This window comes from Saimiri boliviensis, chromosome 16 (genome assembly GCF_048565385.1).
Source record: "Saimiri boliviensis isolate mSaiBol1 chromosome 16, mSaiBol1.pri, whole genome shotgun sequence".
NCBI classification, from domain to species: domain Eukaryota; kingdom Metazoa; phylum Chordata; class Mammalia; order Primates; family Cebidae; genus Saimiri; species Saimiri boliviensis.
The window spans coordinates 39,467,036-39,490,106 of record NC_133464.1 but is presented as its reverse complement, the minus strand read 5'-3'; positions in this window follow the sequence as shown (position 1 = coordinate 39,490,106).

Genomic DNA, 23,071 nt, shown 5'->3' with positions numbered 1-23,071 from the left:
ACTCAAAAACATAACTAGCCTTATTGTCCACTCTTGCCATTTTTCCCCGATTTTCGGTACAAAAACATATAACAAAGATGAAAACACCACTGAGACAAAAGGATAACTGTTTGCTGTGTTAACTTCAAAGAGCTATTGCAGCACAGTAACATCTGTAATAAAAGGACAGACGCCTGTTTTTTCGCCAATGTCAAATCATCATAAAATACTGAGGAGAAGGGAGGAATCAAATCTTGCAGTCCTCGAAATCTAATATGAAGTCTATAACCAACCCTGTGCAAGATGGGTAGCTTTTACAGGAGGACAAACACATTGTAAGGGAATGAATCAAAGCAAAGGATTAGATAATTGAAGAGATGACAGCACATCAGATCGCAGGTGGCAGAGTGAGGTATGGAGCAGGAGTTGCCTGCCCAGTAACACACACGAAGAGTTACGACATTTATGCATTTTCATTTCTACAGGTGGGAACCTCAAATCATTCTATAGGCTAGCCCCTGAGTATCTCTAATCCAAGCCTGCCAAGGATCGGTTGATATACACCTGTATCGTTAGAGATGGACCCGACATATTTCCAACAATATTTCTTTGGTCCTAACAAGACACATTTTAAGTCTAAATAACCTGTAAATTCAAACTTTGTTTTCTATGGTTAATATATATGCCCTTGCAGGCTCTATTGTACACAGCCATAGATCCAGGAAACTATTTGACCACCTACTCTGTGCCAGGCTGTGTAAGACAATTCTCCTGTGGTTTCCCACTTCATCCTAACAGGCAAACTCTGCTGTGCATGCTGTCTTTTCTTTTAGTAGATGAAGAACTAAGAATCAGAAACATTAAGAAACTTATCCAAGATGATACACTTTAGAATGCTTTTCCCCCCTAAAATAGTAGGTTTGATTGTAACTGCAGCATCAAAAGGTAGCAGGGCTAGAACATGCTTACACTGCACATGAGCTGAGAGCCCCAGAGCATGTATGCGCCTTCTCTCTCCTCTCATGCCTCCGAGGAAGGATCTCACATGCTGGAGGTTCTCAGCCAACCCTGGCAGCTTTTGGCAACATTTTTCCCGTGTTATTTCAGACAATGAGTTTGTCCTTTTTAAAGACAACATAGAATTTATTATTTTCCAACTTTATATTTTGCTATATTTTACAATTTTTCAAGTTCATCTTTTCTTACCTGTTAGCAAATGAAATAACAGCATATGGCTAAAAGGCCTAAGAATAAGCCAACACCCCAAAGAAGGACAACAAATCCTCAAAAAAAAATATATATATATATATATACATAGTATCCCCTGCTAACAGATCTCTATTCCAATGTTATCTCCTTTACCTTAAAGACAATACTTTGTGGGAGTGAGACACCTAAGACCACCACTCTTCATAAGCCAGTTGAGTTATGATTTTAAAATTTCCCACAAAATAGCAATAAATCCAGATCCAAAGACAGTTTAAGAAAGCTACAGAAAATGTTACTCTCTCATCCCAAAAACTTTTCAGTCATTAAAGAATTTAATTGTTTAAAATCTAAGGTCTTCATATAATCCAGCAATCCTACTACTGGACAGATATCTACTCAAAGGAAAAGAAATTCACATATCAAAAAGATACCCGAATCCTTACGTTTATCTCAGCACTTTTCACAATAGCAAAGTTATGGAATCAACCTAAGTGTTCAACAAGGGATGACTGGATAAAGAAAATGTGTCTCATATACACAGTGGAATATTATTCAGCCATGAAAAGGAGTGAAATCATGTCTTTTGCAGCAACATGGATAGAACGGGCAGCCACTGTCTTAAGTGAAACAACTCAGAAAGAGAAAGTCAAATACCACATGTTCTCAATTATAAGTGGGAGCTAAACAAAGTGTACACATGGGCGTAGAGAATGGAATGATAGATATTGGAGATTTGGAAGGGTGGAAGCATGAGTGGGGGGTGAGGGATGAGAAATTATTTAATTGGTGCAACAAACTTTTCTTGAGACAGTCTCACTCTGTCGCCAGGCTGGAGTGCAGTGGCACAATCTTGGCTCACTGCAACCTCCGCCTCCAGAGTTCAAGCGATTCTCCTACCTCAACTTCCCAAGTTGCTGGGATTACAGGGATGCACCACCACACCCAGCTAATTTTTGTATTTTTAGTAGAGACAGGGTTTCACCATGTCGACCAGGCTGGTCTTGAACTCCTGACCTCAAGTGACCTGCCTACCTCAACCTCCCAAAGTGCTGGGATTACAGGTGTGATCCACCCAGCGAGTACAATGAACATTATTCAGGTGATGGATACATTAAAAGCTCAGACTTAACCATTACGCATGTAACAAAACTGCACTTATACCCCTTAAATTTATTTTTTTTTAAATCTAGGGTCTGGACCTCATAGGACTTTCTGAAATTAAGCAGATGTCTCAAAAAGTCTGCACTGTAACCTAAAAAGGCATCCAGGGAGCCCCCCTCACTTAATCTTACTACAGATTTAATCTTAAAGACAAAGTGTTCCAAATTGTTGGTGGGATTCAATGTAGGAAGCCATGTCGAACAAGAACCAAATACTGGAGTAAATAAGACAAAATTAGTTTCCCTTCTAGCTCCAGTGATGCAACCAAAAACCTGGCAAACACAACTGGGCACTTTGCAGTCTCACCTAAAAAAATGTAAGATCCTTGACTGAGATATTTGAAAACCTCATGTCATCTTTTCACTTTAGAAGAAACCTTATTCAACTTGTCCATCTTGGCTCCAGAATGCATTTATCTAATAGTAAGTTCTCTTCAACTCATTTCATTCTGAAAGCCAAGTAGAAGTTGGCTGGAGTTAGGATAGTTTCTTCTTAGTCTTTACGATGAATCTGGTCATCTGTTAGGAAAACATTCATTTCAATAGAACAGATTTCAGAACTTTATTTAACAACCCTAGAGCACGGCTGGAATTCCAAGATCCCTCTGGGGAAGAAAGGGGCATTATAATAATAATTTCAGAAGACCAGAGTAAGTACTGTTTATCCATCATATACTGGAGGTCAGTGCGTGACAGTATTAGATAGTCAAGGTACCATGAAAACACGAAAATAGGCCAATTTTGAAGCCAGTCGAGTGACTTTTTCTCTGCCGTTTCCAAGAGAACAGAACCAACTCTAACACACAGCATGCCCTCAATACAGATCTGATATATGAACAAATTAATTGATCTGTATAAACCTCTTCATTTTACATATGACACACAGAGGCTAAGAAATTTATTCTTGATTATTAGCAAAGTGAAACTCAGAATCTCTAGATTTTCTTCTTTGTCACATTGTGACTTTACCTGTTTTTAGTTTGTGGGTTTGCTTGTTTTGCTTGTTAATGTTTAGGAAAGTTAAGACTGTATTGACTTACCTCAAAGTGCCATAGCACAGTGCTTTTTAAATGTTTCAAATTACAGAAGAACCTGGTGAGTATATTAAAAATAAAGGTTCCCTGACTTCTAACCGGAGATTCTGCTTCTGTATCTCTGACCAGGCAAGTCTGAGAACCACGGCCTAGCCAGGTCTCTGGAGGAGAGGGCTCCCTGTTAGCTCACCACCGCTACAGCTAGTTCAAGCCAGAGAGGAGAGGGTAAGGAGACACTCCGGTCTGCTCAGCTGGATGCAGGAATGACAGGATGCTTTGTTTACTACCGGTAAGTCAAAGGACACTGAAGAGAGTACCAAGAGAGGTGATTTTGAGGGCAGAAAGCACCTGGGAGATACAGCACTTACCTTTGATTCATCAATTAAATTTGTAGAAAGGCAGCTGCCCAAGAGGCCCTGCAGCTGCACATGCTTCCCTCCACCTCTTTATGAGAAAGAAACAAATGACCTCAGGGCAGACTGATGGAAGGCTTTTCTTCTTCCGGCAGCTAAGTTTCAGCACCACTGACCAGTATTCAGCCAGTTCTTTCTTTCTTGTTTTGTTTTTTGTTGTTGTTGTTGTTGAGACGGGGTTTTGCTCTTGTTGCCCAGGCTGAAGTGCAACGGTGCGATCGCGGCTCACTGCAATCTCCCTGTCCAGGGTTCAAACGATTCTCCTGCCTCAGCCTCCCGAGTAGCTGGGATTACAGGCATATGCCACACATGCCTGGCTAATTTTGTACTTTTAGTAGAGACAGTGTTTCACCATGTTGGTCAAGCTGGTCTCGAAATCCTGACCTCAAGTGATCCACCCACCTCGGCCTCTCAGAGTGCTGGGACTACAGGCGTGAGCCTCTGCCCCCGGCCATATTCAGCCATTTCTATGTTCCCTATTACTTACATGGCCATTTTGTCTTATCTACCATTGATCAGAAAAGGTTTCAATATAAATATTTATTTGCTGAATGAACGAATGAATGGAGAGGGCTCTGTCTTCTATCATTAGCACTATTGTATACGAATTCATTTCGTAGCCCTTTTCTGAAGTCAATATCCTTTCCTTTCTGAGATATGTATACCATAAACTGAATTATTGTGGATATTAGAAGAGAAAAAGCAGAAGAAACAATGACAAAATAGGAAGAAATATAGGATTTTGCATGCACAAATGCTAAAAGCCCTGAGAAAAATAAAACATGGTGAGAAAAAGTAAATCAGGCATTATATTGCAATCTAGTCTGTATCATAGAAGGAGGAGGCAGATGTAAAGCCAGCAGATATGCTTAAGAGGGGTTAGTATCTTTTTGTTTACCATTTTCATTAACTAAGCTAATGTAATCCTGGATTGCGAATTCCATAAACACTGTAATTGCTGAATGCAAGTTTCATAAGGGCAAAGTCGATGTCAGCCTGTCACATGATAGACAATAAATATTGGACGGATGGATGGATGGATGAACTGATGATCTCTGATATTTGAGAAATGAACAAAGACATACCCGCAAATATTCTGAGCTCTTTCCATCTCCACAAGACAACTGTTCTGAGTCTCTGAAACTATGGAGAGATATAGAAGACAGGACCTACAAGATGAAGTCGGTATTCCTTTTCATAAAATCAATGAGGAATTAAATGTTGATGGAAAACCAATGTATTATTCTATGAGGGCTGCTGTAGCAAAGTGCCAGAAACTGGGTAACTTAAACAACAGAAATGTATTGTCTCACAGTGCTGGAGACCAGAAGTCTGAGAGCAAGCTGTTGGCAAGACTGGTTCCTTCCAAGGGATATGAGGAAGAATCTGTCTGATGTCTCTTTCCTCTTCTGGTGGCTTGCTGACAATCTTTGGCATTCCTTGGATTATATACATATCACCAAATCTCTGCATTTTCATATGCTATTTTCTGTGTGTGTGTGTGCGTGTGTGTCTCCACCTTTCCCCTTTTTTATAAGGACACAAGTCATATTGGATAGAGCCCACCTTAAAAGACCTCATTATAGCTTCATTACCTTTGTAAAGATCCTATCTGAGTTTCTGAGGATTAGAACTTGAATGACGGTGGAGTGGATATAAAAACACCCGTAGTAAGCAGTTACCAAAATAAATGCCACATAGAATGCATAGCATCTGCAACAAAACAAAAGTATTGTTTAAGCTTTTCACTGAAGGGGAGAGGATATCCCAGTAACAAAGAGAGAGTAAATAAAAATTAGTATAAATAACTCATTGTTGCTTAGCCATTTCTAAAACGCAATTCAAATTCTCTTCATTTAGTTGCTCTCTGTAAGTTTAGTGAGTGTGCTTATTAAGAATTTAAACACACAGTTCTAGTGTAAAAATATTCATATTATATTCATTCACTTATAATAAAGTATAAGGCTTGGCTGGGCACAGAGGCTCACGCCAGTAATCCCAGCACTTTGGGAGGCCGAGGTGAGTGAATCACAAGGTCAAGAGATCGAGACCTTCCTGGCCATGGTGAAACCCCATCTCTACTAAAAATACAAAAATTAGCCAGGCATGGTGGCACGCACCTGTGGTCCCAGCTACTCAGGAGGCTGAAGCAGAAGAATAGCTTGAACACAGGAGGCAGAGGTTGCAATGAGCCAAGATTGTGCCACTGCACTCCAGCCTGGCGACAGAGCAAGACTCCCGTCTCAATCTATCAATGAATCAATCAATAAAGTATAAGTCTTTACTAAGTAACACCTTAGTAGCTTTATTTCCCATATCGCTTCCTTCTTACCTTCTTTTATATTTAACAACTAAATTTCTCCAACACAGTGGTTTTTAAGAAGCTAGTCATCATGGTTAGAAAAAAAAATATCACACATAGTATTGCATATATTTTGGAGAGATGTCAACCCAAAATAAATGAAAAGTTCTGGCTTTCGAAAAGATAATGTGCTAAGAAAATTTACTTACCCAAACAGTTCATTTCCTGACAATGATGAACAACTGAGATTGTGCTATTTATAGAAGTGGTTTAACTGGATATATACAAATGACAAAGTTCAGTTCATTTTATGTCAGAAAAAGTACCTTTATGAAGAAGAAAAGGGAAAATACTAAAATAATATCCAGCAAATCTTTTTAAATCTTAGATATTCTGTATAAGTCACATCCATTGGGAGTCCAGTAAACATCAAGATGAAAGATCAAATTCACTCTTATAGTAACAGTCATAGTATTTGGCATCTTTGTTCTCTGAAAGGGACATCAAACATATCCTCTGAGCACACTAGACTTGAAAAAGAGAAAATTAAGGGGGCTAAATGTTGTGTCCTACAGTTAGAAAGTTCGAGAGAAATACAGTTATAATCACACAGGCGCAGATTCTAAAAGGGAAAACAGACACTAAACATGAAGAAACTTTAGGGAAAAAATTGGTTTCACTGTCCAACAATTATTATTCTTCCTGAAGGGAAGGAAAGAAAGTTTAAATCAAGAAGACTTTGACACAAAAATCAAGAACTCATGTTTATTTAAACTAATAAATAGAATTCTATAGATAGATAACCAGACAAAAGACTATACTGAAACAGAAAATATTCCTTGACCCCTTCTAAGTCCTCGCAACAGGGATGCCTCACTCACTCTGCCAGCAGCTCTCTATCCCTCATGGGAGGAGGAACATGCAGGTAAGTGGATACAGGAGCCAGAACAAGCGCTCTTGGGCATCAGAAGGGGCAAAACTCCATGCAGCCCTGCTACAGCATCTAGGGAGTTACCCACAACCCCTGAGCCCCAGAGGACATGTGTTACCATGTGCTCTTTTAGCTTTGCTCTGCGTAGGCAGCTGAAGTGTTAACAGCTCAGTGGAGGGATAGTGCGACAGCACACACACCCAAATCCTTGTCTGGCAGCCAAGAGGAAAGAGGTTGCATGAACAAATTAAAGGTTGGTGAATGCAAAGGATTATATTGCCAATGAAACTGGCTCTCAGTGGGAAGGGGAGCTGGAAGGGGAATGAAGTGGGAAGATGATCTTCCCCTGGAGTCTGGCAAGGGACTCTTCTCTGAAGTCCTGATGTCAAGCTGTCCCTCTGAAGTCAAGCTGCTTCTTCTCTTCTCTCCTTCTATGCCCTCTGCCATTTGGGTCAGAGGTTTTTATGGGTACAGGATTGGGGGAAGGGCAAGCCATAGGTGGTTTTGGAAAAGGCAGCATTCAAGAGGGAAAACAGGAATGCATGTTCTCATTTTTAGCCATGGTTCCAGGCTTGAGGGTTGGGGCTTTGCCAGGGACTCCACCATTATCTGCCTAAAATTTATCTGCCTTCTATCTCTATCAATACTAAAAACAGTATGTTTCCTTAATATCAGCAATATTTAATTTGAAAATATTTTTTCTAATTTTTTAATTACATATTAAAATGTATAATTTCTAAATCCCATCCATAATTGCATCAAAATATATAAAATATCTGGAAGTCAATTAAGCACAAAATATATAAGATCTATATGCAGAGAACTACAAAATATTTTTGAGCAAATAAATAGAGAAGTGTAGTAACTTAATCAGTTAATTCAATAATGCAATGATGTCAATTCTTTTCTAATCTACAAATTTAAGATTTTTCCACTGAAAATTCCAATAGAGTGTTTTTACAAAATGAACCAAAAGTTCATTTAGAAAAATAATATGTGAGTATTGTAAATGTTCTTGGTTATAACATTTGCATGGGGATTTGCCCTGGCAGATCTTAAATGCATTTTTATAAAGCTACAATAAGTACATGTGTTCAATGGACTAAAATTGCACACTATGATACAACTTAATATATGGCTAGCCAAAAATGCTGCTGTAAACTTAAATGGTATTTTCAAAAGTGTAATGAGAACACGGTCAAACTAGAGTTGATCTAAAGAGGATTGCTTGCATGACAGAAATTTTGCCTAGGGAACTTCTTTTTTTTTAATATATATTTTATTGCTGGGGTACATGTGAAGAGCATGCAACATTGTTGCATAGGAACATACATTGGACTAGGGAACTTCTAACATTTCTTCCCACTTTAAGACTATGAAATCAAAGTAAACTATATGCAGATGACTATGATTCTAAGTCTTTTAAAAGTTTTTTCATCAGCGCCTTTGTATTTCATCAAAGTGCTTTTAGGGTCCCTGTGGCAAACAATTGGAAACAGAAATGAGTGTGTTCAAGTGTGCACATTGTAGAGGTCACTTAGCCATAGTGTAATGGATTACAAGGAGAAAGGGAAGTAGCAGGAAAACCTAGTTGGTAGTTAAGATAGTAGTCCAAGCAAGAGGGTTAATGAACACAGTAGCAGTGGAGATGGAAAGGAAACACAAGAATCAATAATTATTTTGCATGTTTACCTATGTAACAAAATGGACATCCTGCACATGTGCCCCAGGACTTATAATAAAAGTTAAAAGAAAAAAGGAATTATTTTGGATGTAAAATTATCTTGGTGATCCATGGCATATCAAAGTATCAAAGTCCAAGATAATATTCAATATTAAAGCAACTGATGACAAAGAATAAAGAAGAGTGGGTTTTCTTCTCATATTCTCACTCATGTGGAAGCTAAAAATTAAAACAATGGAACTCACAGAGATAGAGTAAAATCTTGGTTTCCAAAGGCTGGGAAGGGCAAGGGGTGGGAGAGAGTAGGGGTAGTTAAGAGGTGCAAAAATATAGTTAGAATGAATAAAATCTAGTGTTGACTAGAGGATGACTAAGTCAACCATAATTTATTATATATTTTAAACTAGCTAAAAGAGTGGAATTGGAATGTCCCTAACACAAAGAAATGATAAATGCTTGAGGTGATGGCTACTCCAACAATCTTCATGTTATTACTATACATTGCATGCCTATATCCAAATATTACATCCACCCCATAAATATACATACCTACTATGTACCAAAAAAATTTTTTAAAGCACACACAAAATAAGAATAAAGACAGGTTTAGAGGGAAAGATAACAAGCTCAGTTGCTAGACCTTTATTTTTAGGAAAAAAAAAAAGTCTGCATTTTTACATATTTGATATATTTATTTCATGTATTTTACATACTAGGGTTTACCACATGTATCAGTCTATTTTCCACACTGCTATAAAGACATATGCAAGACTGGGTAATTTATAATATAAAGAAAAGATGTTTAGTTGACTGGGTCCTCGTGGCTAGGGAGGCCTCAGCAAATTTACAACTACGGCAGAAAGGGAAGATGCACATCTTACATCGCAGCAGGTGAAAGAGCAAGCAAGAGCAGGAAAAACTGACTTACAAAGCCATCACATCTCATGAGAACTCACTCACTACCATGAGAACAGCATGGGGAAAATGCCCCCATGATCCAATCATCCCCCACCTGGTCCCTCCCTCAACATGTAGGATTACAGGGATTACAATTCAAGATGAGATTCGGGTAAGGAGCAGAGTCAAACCATATCACCACATACTCTATTTGTAAGGATTTTCTAGCTTTAAAAAGATCAAAACATCTGGATTTGAGTGAAGGTTTTTGCATAGTTATTCCAATTTCATTTTTAAAAGGTGAAAAGGAGATGCTCATACAGTTATGTGATTTTTATCTATATACCTAATCGGTGTCAAACATAGACTTTTTAGGCTGTGACTTGTGACCCCAGCCTCGTGCTCAGATTCCTTGATGGCATATAGCAAAGAACATGAATCACTGAACTTCTAACCTGGTAAGGACCTTAAGTTTCTCTTAGTCCACCCCTTTGATTGTGCAAGAAACTGAGTCACAGGTATTTGCCTTGGGTCACACAGTAAGTGTGGTGACAGGCCTCAGATTAGAATCCAAGAGAGAAAACCCTAATCTGGCCTGAGGCCCACTGCCACAGCCCACCCCATCATGAAATGCTAAATCTGGCAGTAAAATTGATAGCATTTGATGACACTTTGAAAATAAACTGCATTTTCTTTTTTTTTTTTTTTTTTTTTTTTTTTTTTTTTTTGAGACGGAGTTTCGCTCTTGTTACCCAGGCTGGAGTGCAATGGCGCGATCTCGGCTCACCGCAACCTCCGCCTCCTGGGCTCAGGCAATTCTCCTGCCTCAGCCTCCTGAGAAGCTGGGATTACAGGCACGTGCCACCATGCCCAGCTAATGTTTTGTATTTTTAGTAGAGACGGGGTTTCACCATGTTGACCAGGATGGTCTCGATCTCTCGACCTCGTGATCCACCCGCCTCGGCCTCCCAAAGTGCTGGGATTACAGGCTTGAGCCACCGCGCCCGGCCAATAAACTGCATTTTCTATTTAAAAAATCAATTAATTTTATTACTTTATTCAATCCTCACAACTTCATTAATTAGGAATAAGTTTCCCCCATACAGATAAGAAAACTAAAACTTACAGAAAAAAAGTAGTCTGCCTAAAGTCACATAGCCAGTAAGTGTTAAACTTGAACTCAGATCTTAAAACTTCAAGCTCTTCTCTCTAATACCGCTAATTGCAAGAGAAATAAAATTAAACACACACACATACATATACTCCATTACTGCTATTTTTAGGAATTAAATGCTAAATTTCACATAGTTTTGTTGAAGGACAACAGAAAATAAACAAAATATATAAGGTTTGTATATCCTGTTAAAATCAGAATTTCAAAAACTGCTTACCTAATACATTTACCTTGACCTCATAGATTACCTTTAATGCTACTCTTGCCCTGATATATTTGACCTCTATTCATAGAAAATGAAACGCAGCTGTATGGATTGATTTTTAGATCTCTTTATTCAAAGTAAAAGATGAGCCAAAATCAAATTTTAGTATGTCTAATATATATGCTTGCAAAGACAGTCTAGCAAGTGTCAACTTTGGGTGTATATTAGCATTATGGAGGATCAGCAGGTATTGGGTGAAAAGGCCATCATCAATAAGACAGTCCTGTAGAACAATAAACATGGCTCCAGAGAAGCATCATTTTAGAAGTATACACAGCACATACTTAGACTTTGGTTACATTCACAGTACTCACTAATTTTTCTAAAATGTATAAAACTAATTATTTTTCAAAACCAGATTTCAGACAACTTTCTTCTTATTCATAGGTTGAAGTAATCAGCCAATGTGGTAGAAAGAAAAATGAATGAAAACCAGAAGCCCTGGATTCTTTTTCTAGGCAACATGTCTCATGAGATTACAGGTAAAGACTTACAGCTATCTCTTTCCAAATCTGGCTCTACCACTTGCTATCTGTGTGACAGTGGCCCTGTTACCTAGCTTTATTATGCCTCAGTTTCCTCATTTGTTAAAAATGGACAATAGTTTCACCTAGCTCATAGTTATTATTAGAATCAAATTAATATTCATAAAGCAGACAGAACAACATTTAGTACAAAGTAAGTGTTTGATAAGTGTTTGTCAATGAAGCAAGCTATGCAAATGTAGACAAGTTAGTCAACTTGTCTGGGCCTAGATTAACTTGTCAGTTAGTCAACTTGTCTGGGCCTAGATTAAATTGTTTACTATATGAAGTGATTGCACAACCTCTAATCGCTGCTGAATTAAAATCCTGATGAGTCAAATATCTGAAACTATTGAATACTTTCTCTGAATGATGGCAAATTTTGCTTCCAACATATGTGGATGTCAAGTCACCTCTGGGGAATAATTAGAAGAGGAACCTGTGTAATATAATGAGAAAAGAAAGGTTTAGCAAAAGAAAAGAGTTGAGTTTTTGGAAATTAAATATTAGGAGACTGGATTGTGGGACGGTTGTGCTTTGAAGCTTGAACTTTGGGGGCAGTTTGGCCTTAGTCAAATCCAGCTTCTAACCTGTATGACAACTGACAGATTCCTTAGCATCTCTGAGTCACAAAAGCTCTATTATGGTACAATAGAAGTCCTTACTTCACAAATAGTTGCTAATGAGAGCATGCATATAAAGCATAAGGCTTGGCACTAGGAAGAATGTAATAACTTGTTTTGGTGTGACTAAAATCATGATGATCATGATGTCTGTAAGAAAACAGCAATGTTCTAACCAACACATATGCCCATCGATGATAAACTGGACAGGGAAAATGTGGCACATATATACCATGGAATACTATGCAGCCATAAAAAACGCTGAGTTTGTGTCCTTTGTAGGGACATGGATGAATCTGGAAATCACCATTCTCAGCAAACTGACACAAGAACAAAAAATCAAGCACCGCATGTTCTCACTCATAGGCAGGTGTTGAACAATAAGAATACATGGACACACGGAGGGGAGCATCACACACTGAGGGACTAGGAGAGGGACAGCGGGGCGGGGGGAGTTGGGGAGGGATAACACGGCGAGAAGTACCAGATATAGGTGATAGGGATGGAGGCAGCAAATCACATTGCCATGTATGTACCTATGCAATAATTCTGCCTGTTCTTCACATGTACCCCAGAACCTAAAGTGCAATAAAATATATATATAAATAAATTAATTTTTAAAAAAAGAAAATTGAGCAATGTTCTAAGTCTCCTGTCAACTCACAAATTATTATAAATATAAAAGTTACATTAAGTGTGAAAGGTGAGGCTTAGCTCAACTTAATTCCTATTTCAATTGCCAAGTTTACCACATTTAAATTGTATAAATATAACATGCAAGTAAAAAAAATGACATGCCTTTCACAACTTATCTCTTTCATCTAAAAATCTTTTATTTAAATATCCACAATTTTAAAGTTTTTAAATAGAATTTTTAAAATAACCAATAAAGTATTCAGTGATTTTAAGTTAAAAAGAAACAGAGCATTATTAATAACTTGAGGATGTGTTACTGCACAGCGATAGAAATCTAGTGCAAGTCACCCTGTCCTTCGGATGTGAAGATGTTTCTGCTAGGTGTTATTATCGATGTGATTGGTGCAGCTCAAATAAATAGAATTACTAACAATTTTGCATGCTGAATAGATGTTAGTAGGCCAAATAAATTGTTTAATCTTATTTTCAAGGCTATCCATAAACATTATATTAAATCCATAAGAATCTCTTTAGTGGAAAAAATTATACTGAGCTAATTTTATGTATTTATTTTTAATGCTTATGAAAGTTCTAATATTGTTTTCTATTTGGATTTAACTATATTACTGCTTTGGTAAAGTATGGTAAATGCTATTGAAAAATTAAATAATGTACAAAGGAAGACAAAAATTATTCCAAAACCTGACACACAGAAATAACCTGTTGACACTTTGGAAAATAATGTTAGCTCTCTCTCCAAATATATGTACACATATGAATTATATGTGTATGGTTTTACATTAATTGTATCATGCCAAATGGTATTCCTTAACATGTTTATCTCTCAAAAATATCTTATGGTCATTTTGCTTGTCACAATAAATATGAATCTGTATCATCATTTTCTTTGCAATATTATTGTCCCTAAAACACACTAGCCAAATTTACTTCAGTCCCTCACTGACGAGCACTTAAAACAGTCTTACATAATCATTTTGTGGAAGATAATTACCTTCTTTGTCTGGTAATCCTTCAGGCCAATTAAAAACTATTTAAACAAAGAATTTTTTAAAAAAAACATCTCATAGCAGCAATTTAAACATTTATCACATTATATATTCACATAATATATATTTTTAAAATATTTTTATTCTCAAAAATATATGCATAAAGAAATCTCTAGATCCTATAATAAGGAAACTATAAAACTCCACTATAGGATCAAAACAATTCTTGAATAAATGGAAAGATAAACCTTGTCTTAGACATGAAGATTCAGTGTTGTTGTAAGTCAGTTCTCCCTAAATCAATCCATAAATTTAGTATAATCCCATTTTAAATCCCAAAGAACATTCTGGTGATTTGATATGTTATCCAAATAAAAAAGATGCCAGAATATTACAAATATTTAAGATAATTCTTGGGCCAGGTACAGTGGCTCACACTTGTAATCCCAGCACTTTGGGAGGCAGAGGTGAGCAGATTACCTGAGGTCAGGAGTTCGAGACCAGCTTGGCCAACATGGTGACACCCTGTCTCTACTAAAAAAAAAAAAAAAAAAAAAATACAAAAAAATTAGCCATGGTAGTGGGCACCTGTGATCCCAGCTACTCAGGAGGCTGAGGCAGGAGAATTGCTTGAACCCTGGAGGCAGAGGTTGCAATGAGCCAATATCTGGCCATTGCACTCCAGCCTGGGCAACAAAAGTGAAACTGTCTCAGAAAAAAAAAAAAGAAAGAAAGAAAGAAAAAGACCATTTTTTTAAAGGAAGAGGAGGAAGAGAAGTAGGATGATGACAGGAAGACAGGAGAAGAAGCAGCACAAGAACAAGAAGAAGGAGGAGGAAGATGTTTTATAGCTATTGGAATGCATCGTATAGTTATCATGATTAAAACCATGTGGTACTGGCATAAGAACATGTGGTAAGATCAATGAAACAATACACATTCCAGGAAGTACAGAAGTGATTTATTGTACAACAAAGGTGTCAATTCAAATAAATTGAATAGGATGGATATTCAAATAATAATATTCAAATAATATCCATCCTATTCAATGGGTAAGGAAAACTGTAATTGTTTCTAAAAATTAAATTAAGGTAGATACCAACCTCAGACCACACACTATAACACATTTCAGATAAATCAAATATTTGAATTTTTAGAATAAATCTACAAGTTATTAAAAGAAAACTGTGATGTGCTATTACATAATTTTAAAATAGGAGACATCTTTTAAACATGTCACAACAGATGGAGGTCATAAAAGGAATGAATCTGTTTGACCATGTAAAATTTAAATTTTCTGTATGAATTTTTTTTAAATAGCATTTATAATGTTGAAAGTCAAGCCACAAACTCATATCATTTGTACAGCATTTGTTCCTTGGAAAGAAGGCTTTTACCTAATACCATTGCCAAAAAGTTGTTTTATAGAGCCTCCAAAATCTCAACACAGGTACATCCTTGACCACACACCAACTATATCTGTTATTTTTTTTAAACTGCTTCGTCTCTTCAGTTCTTCCAAATAAGAAACCACCTGTTGCCTACTGTTAATGAATTGTTGTTTTAACAACTATATAATAATGTAAATCTATTCGATAATGAGCTATTCAGATATAGTCTAATTTTATCATTTCAGTAAACCTCACATCTGTCACTGACATTCTAAAAAGGTAACTCTTTAGTCTCTTAAGAAATATTGACAAAAGATTTCTATTTTACCTGAGATAAACTTCCTTAAAGGTACAATGGTCCCTGTTGTAGTTATTACTAACCAATGCACAATTTCAGCACAAAACACTTCCTGGACTGCCTCAACTCTAGAATAGAATGCATAATAGAAGAGAAAATAGAATAGAATGGCCTTAAATAATTGCTTTCTATATTTTGTTTCCTGCTCACTGACAGAAAAAAAGCATGTCAATAACTTAGATGAATATTTTCTCTATTTTAAGGTTTGGGTTAATACATGTAGATCATTTGAAACAGTGTTAGCATCCTGCAAGCATCCAGTAAGGTGAGTTGCTCATACCATCATTAGTAATTATCATTTAGTCCAAATCAAGGCAGAAGCACCATAGAGGCAAGAAACTATTACCTATGCCCCATCAAATACACAATATATGTATATCCATCGGATATTGACACTGTAGTGAGGAAACAGATAATGGCTCTGAGCTGCAGCTGCCAGGTAACAATTAATGGTGTCTCACCAGTAATACCATGGCACTGTGCAAAGGATTTTGGGTGGGGGTGTCCACTGATGTTCTTAACAAAGCATGTTTAAATTGTTCTCTCACATCATAGTGCATTGCTAGTTATGAGCAAGGGAGAATGCAAGGGAGAGAACAGGCAGGGGCGCTCCAGTTGTAGAATCAATGGGGCCCAGTAACCGATCAGGCAGGCAACTAGCATTTTCAGGGCAACCAAGAAGCATGCTATTTAGAGAGAGCTTTGTGCAAGTGAAACGGGTCAGTGGTCCAGGGCAGAAGGTATGAGGCAAGAGCCATCTTGAGCTTTCCAAAGAGACCCCAGGGTAGACCAAAACAAAAACTAACCCCTTTACTATGTTGACTGAGGGTTCAAGGTCCTCATCTGCTCTTTGTGGTAGAGGGACTGGACATGAATATTAGAATCTACTGCATTTCCTTCAGTGTATTTTATTTATTCAGTAAACCTTGGATGTTTTTGAAAATGTGGGTTCAGCCTGTCTCAATAGATTAACAAACCCTAAGGTCTTTTTCAAAAATTCCTGAATTAAAAGACAAATACAAATCAAAACTCTGGTACCCTAAATGGACAAAACCAAAAATAAGGACATATTTATAAATGATAGGTTAACAAACTTACTGCAATCTGGGTATGTTAACATTTGATAAGGATCTCTTAATGTAAGGCATCTGGGAATTCCTGATGACTTAATAGATTCGTCTGGTTTGGTCATACATTAGCTTCAAACTATTCTTCTGTACCACAGATCAAGGAAGTTTCCAGACACAATATTTAATTAGTACCTAATTAAGAGCATCAACATGATAAGTGATGCAGGTTCTGGCCCCAATGTTTGTACCTGGATATGGGTAAACAGTTCTAGTGAATCTTGGCTGTCTGACAGCTCTCAGCTGTCACTGGCACTACATAACCCAGGGAAGGTGCTGACGCTCCCTGGCAAGTGTACACTAGTAAACATTCAAAGCCGTTGGAGAAATCCAATCACACCACGTAAATCACTGAAGAGAAAATGTGGGAGTCTGGATCCAGCAACATATTCATACATACATGCTTCATATTCAGCCTAAGTCATTATTCTAGTCATCTTAAAGAGTTAATCAATGCCTTTCCACATATAACTGAGGCATCAACTATTCCAAGGATATCTTTAAGAATATGTTCACCCAGATAGAGTCAGTACAACTGCCAAAAACCAAATACTGTGTTCAACTGATACAAGTAAAATTCTTGATGAACTGCAATTATCAAATTGGCTTGCCTCTGGAGAGCAACATGCTTTATGCCAAGCTGCCAGGGAAATAACACCACTATGACACCTTGAAATATCTGTGATTATTAATGTTTTTACCAGCAAGCAACTTTTTTAAAAAGGAAAACTGTGTGACTAAACTTCTTGTACTTTCTTACACACTAACCAGTTGTGTGACTTTAAACTGGCCATCTAAACTTTCTGGACCTCAGTTTCTTCACCTATAAAATGAGAGAATTAGCCCGAGTGCTTTCTATAAGCTCTTTCAGTTCTAAAATATGATTTGATGCTACGTATTTATATAGCATATTCTTTCTGCAGATTTCAAAATCTCTCAAGAGACTCTCATTAGTATTCCTAATATTGCAGTGAGGAAGGCAAGTGGCAAGGTTTATTACTCCCATTTTTTTAAAAAAAGAGACCGAGACATTTTGCTGACACACTCTTGACCAAGGAAGGACTAGACGTTAGGTGTCCTAATACTAATCAAGAACTCTGTTAAGCTACTTTGCTACTAAACTAAATGGAAAGTCTCTGATGAATAAAATATTCTGTGCTCATGGGGGGAAAATATAGTTTGATCATCTTACAGAGATGTAATGGTTTAAAACAATGATTTCCAAATTGTAGCCCATATAGTATTCCAGGTAATTTTCTCAGGTCTCATTGACATATCCCTATATATAGTTTCTCTTTTCTGAGACAAGTATCAAAATATGAATCTACTAATGTGGGAAAGCATTAAAGAATGTCTTCAGAAAAAGTAAGAAGAGCATCTGAGGTAATAATATTAAATTTGCAATAGAATATTTGCAGAAAATGAACTAGTCCATATTAATATACTGAAGTTATAAGTAAAGCTCAATCATACATATCAATAAAATGAGATTATCATCCAAGAAATAATTCAAATCATTTTTAATAATGGTATATCTTTATTAAGAACTATGAAGAGTCTAAGATTTTACCCTAGTAAAGTTGGTCTACCACCATTTCACAGATGCTGGCAGAAGACATGATACCCCTAGGTCAGAGACAAAGGATGTTACTACTATCAGTAACAGAAATGGCCAGAGTATCATTATTTTTGCTTTGGTTTCCCAAATCCCAGTCCCCATAGAGCAATGCAAAGAGGGACAGGTGACCCTACACTTGCATAATGTTGCGTTAGAGCAGAGAAACCCTCAGCTCAGGATCCTGAATCATTTATTGTAATAAACTGTAAGCATGTCTGCCCTTTTCTCTGAATGTGACTCTATCTCTGACTCCTAAGGCTATTCACCTATACAAACCTGTCTGAAAAGATAATACAAAACAAAATCAGCCAGTGCGTCTGTCTGCAAAGTTGCAGAAGCACAAGAGCCTCATGCAAAAATACTCCCAAAAATATTTTCTGATTTCACTGGACTATCTGTATATCAGGTAATGCTGAGAATTCTTAAGTGCTCAACATAAATAATATAAATAATATTGAGGAAGAATAGAATATCCACCCCACCTGGCACTCCTATTGGATATCTCCTTGGTTCTGCTCCATCCCAATAGTTCGAAAAATTCAAAGCTAGTAAGTAACTTCTTTGGTTCACACTTTTCTGCTTTACTTTCCTTTCTTTCCACTTAAGTGGAAGGCACACGTGTGGTGGGTAAGCGTGCATGCTAGAGTCAGATCTAGCAGATAAATCCCGTAAATGCTGCTCACTAGCTGTGGGGCTTTGGCTTGGTTATTAAAGTCCTCTGTGTCTCAGCTTTCTCATCTGTAAAATGAGGGTGATAACATCTACTTCTTAAAGTTTAGGGGAAGATAAAATAGCTCTTATATAGGAAGCTCATAAAACAGTGCCTGGCACAAACACATTTGATAAAGTTTTTCCTAATCAATAAATTTTCTTTAGGTTAACTAGGAAAGTTTATTCATCAGCAAACAACTTACCACCTTGCCAAAGTTAACAATATATTACTAAATCACTGACAACATTAGGGGAAACATGCAGATAATGAATAGTGCACTTTTTTTTAGAATCTACATACCATTCCTAGTTTGTCCTTATGAATTAAGTGAGGAAGAAGGGAAAAAAATATATAATTTACAGTTATAAAGAAAACTATTTCAGAATAATTTATTTTATTAGCTATATCTCCTTAATAAATGAGCATTTTCTTCTGGTGTTTGAGATTTAAAACTGCTAATTTTGATTCTTAAAAGATTGTGAGATTATGATGGAAAAGCTGTGACCTTCCCCTCTATACAGAAAAGATCTGGTTTTGTGGAAATATAGATTATTATTTTAAGTGGAAATGGGAAGGCCTTAAACATGGTACAATGGAGAGTTTTTATTTTTATACAAAGAAATATAAAACAAGAAGTAAACAAATGGCAATGACATTTTGAAAATGACATTTCAGAATATTTAAAGGACCACAAGAACAATAAGTACATCTTGTGTGCAACTGTCTTTGAAGTTCTAATCTCAGTTCATGCCACTAAATCATCAAGGAAGATTATTTTTAACTTGTTATATAAAGGCTTTAGAAAAAAATCAAGGAGTGCTCTCTAAGTATGAAATGTCAAACAGAAAGAAGTATTTGTACATTCTGAATGTACTAAGATGATATATGTGTGGATCATGGAGAATTAATTTATCCCAAATTTTCCAAAAGAATAAGAAAAGATTTACAGAATGGAAATGACACATTTTCCTAAACATCTTCTTTGAGATGCTTTATAAGTGGAATACTTGCGTGTGGCTAAACCACAGTACAGATTTAACCAATTAACAAAATATTGTCACTGGAAACCAGATGTGAACCTGATAAGAGGCCCTTCTGGGAAGAACATGAGCATCCCTATAGTTCCAGAGAAGAGCTTCAACACCAGACAGAGGAAGGACTCTGGAAGCCCTCTGCAACCCCAATCAAATTGTTCCTTTCTGCAAGTCTTTTTGCTCTCTCCCTTCTCTCCCACCTTTCTCTCATTTTCCTCCTGCTACCTCTCTCAATAACACACACAGATCTCTATGTTCTTACCCCTCTTAATCTAATCTATCTCTTTCCGTACAATTACAATTTTCATGGTGTCTTCCTTTCACCTAAAGTAAATTATGACATGTATAATAAGTAGTTTCCCCACATGCTGCTTTTTGTCAAATTATTGGGCAACATTTTGACTATGAACATTCTCTTACTTTGGGTCAGTGTGAGATACTGCATTCATCGTCTTTCTTCCAAGACAGTGAGTTGCTCTTTCGGTAGTACACTGTCTACCTTTCTTTAATTATGTCTTGAAAATTTTATTTTTATAATGGGGAACATAAATGGTGCCATCTATGCAGTTGGGGAGAAAATGGAAAGATCCAAGTTTCTCTCACACTTTAATGTGGGTGAGCCATGATCTACTTGTTAAAATTCTTGGATTGCTAATAAAAGTCATAATATACCAAATGGTGGTAATTTGGATGAAACAAGCATATCAATCATTGAAAAATGGGCTCATGGCTCTTTATCTGGGCAGAATCATTAAGTAGAATTTATGATATATAATGTATACTATTAAGCAGCTTCCATTAAACTTGCCTGCCAAACTCATTCTATATTGAGACATTTCTAAAAGCAAGATGTATGCAAGAGCGCCACCTATAGTAGAACTTCCACATTTATTTTACAATGTTAAAACCCAGAAAATTACTAGATTTTGAAACAAAACTTTAAAGGCAAAAATAATATCCAAGAAATGGAATTTATGGCTTAATTTATAAATAAACCACCTCAAAAAAGAAATGGTTAAAAGTTTACTTCAACAAAAATATAAATATTATAAGACATGACTTTCTCTGATTAAGGAAGAAATTGCTCTGCTTTTCCAGATAATTTAAACCACAGGAATAGTCTTTCTTCTAACTTAAATAAATAATAATTCAAATAAAAGCATTACAATTTTTACTCTTTTTTAAATATTCTCTATTTCGCTTTTTAACTGTGCTTTTAGCAATCGGCTTTTTTCGAAACCTGAAAACAATAGGTATTTAAAGCACAAATAAACCTCTTTCTGATGTTTGATTTTGCAGAAAATACATTCCTCAAGTACTTTACTTCAGCATATATATAAGAAAATGCTAAGGAGAATGCTAAGGAAATGGTGACTAGAAGTACTGCTGGAGAAATGTCCTTTAGGAGTTGATATTCACAGAAATTTAGTCTTAAATACTTGTTACTTTGACCTAAAAGCTAATTATGAGGGAGTTGAGCCAAAAAGTGAGATGAATAAAAAGAAATTTCATTGGTATTACAGAGATAGTTGCCAGAAACAGCTTACAAATCATGAATCTATGCAGAGATGAAAAGTTGAGTCTAAATTATTATTCGACTGGGTCCTTAAATCAATGGAGAGCAAAAAGTGATTACAGTGGACCTTTAATTTTCAACTATAAAAAGTCAACATGGTGGCATGTCCAACTGTGTTTTACTGCAGGTCGTTGAGAGAGAGAGAGAAGTCTTTGCTTTTTCATCTCTAAAAAGAGTATGGTTTTTTGTTGTTGTTTAAAATATATATATATATATATATATCTGAGCTAAAATCAATCATTGCTACATATTACATAGGAAGCTGCTCAGCTCTCTGGCCAAGTGTGGTTTAGCAGGAAGCAAACGAGGGGACTATGCCCTGCAGGTCCCCCTCATTATCTCACACTCGGGCCCTTTGGCTTTTTATGGGCCCATTGTTCATTTGGGTGAGGCTGGATTTTAAGTAGATTCAGGACTCATCAAGCAAGGTGCCAAACAGAGAACACTACAAACTGATGTCCTGTGTTTGCAGAGCTGGAGAGCTGGAGGGGCTGGGGCAGCAGCTGCCTTCCCACCATGCACAGCGACAGCGCTTCATCCTTGCCCTGGGAGGCCGTTTCCCAGGATGAGAGGATAATTCACTCGCTATAGCCCATTCAATCTTCAGCCTCTCGGCTGACGCTGCCAACAGAAGTGCCAATTAATGCCAATTACAATGGTGACTTTTCTGATATGGGCACCTACTCATATAGGCCATCAAACAGCCATCATATATTAATGACTGTCAGTCATTACCAATATGGGCGAAGTTTGAACTAGTGACCTAGAGGAGAACTGCTCTTTATCCTACTTCCAACTCCCTGAACCGTCCAATTCCCCTCCCCCTTTCTTGGCCAACGTTCTTAATTATAGTTTTGTACCTGAATAATGAATGTGCTACATTTTGACAGTGACAATTGCTGAAACTGTGACAGCAGAAATGCAGCTACTCTCTGCCATTTCGCAGTCCTTGTCACAGCCTTCAGGCCAGCGAGGTCCAGCTCACACCTTCAGGGGGCACTACTATGTCCTTTGTCATTTAATCGAATGCATTTTTTATTTGTCTTTACTACTCCTTAGAAATAAAGAGCATTTTTATGCAGATAAATGTGTCATGAGCTTCCATGCAGACGCTGCCATTAGTCCTTTCTTATCTGCTCATTATTTCGTATAGCCTTATGAGACAGAAACTCCCCGTACAATTAAATATGCCGCCAATTAATCTGGAAGTGCACCTTTCCGTTTCAAAAATGAAAAGCAAGTTAAACACAATAAACATCCTAAATGACAGGAAAGTGTCCAGCTCCTTTTGTAAACACATATCTTAACCTTTCTTTTCTTCGATCTCCTTTTAATCCAATCTGGGGTGCAAACCCCTAAATGACCCATTGCTGTCTGCTGTCTGACTGGGTGTTACCATGCTCTTGGAGACTCTGAG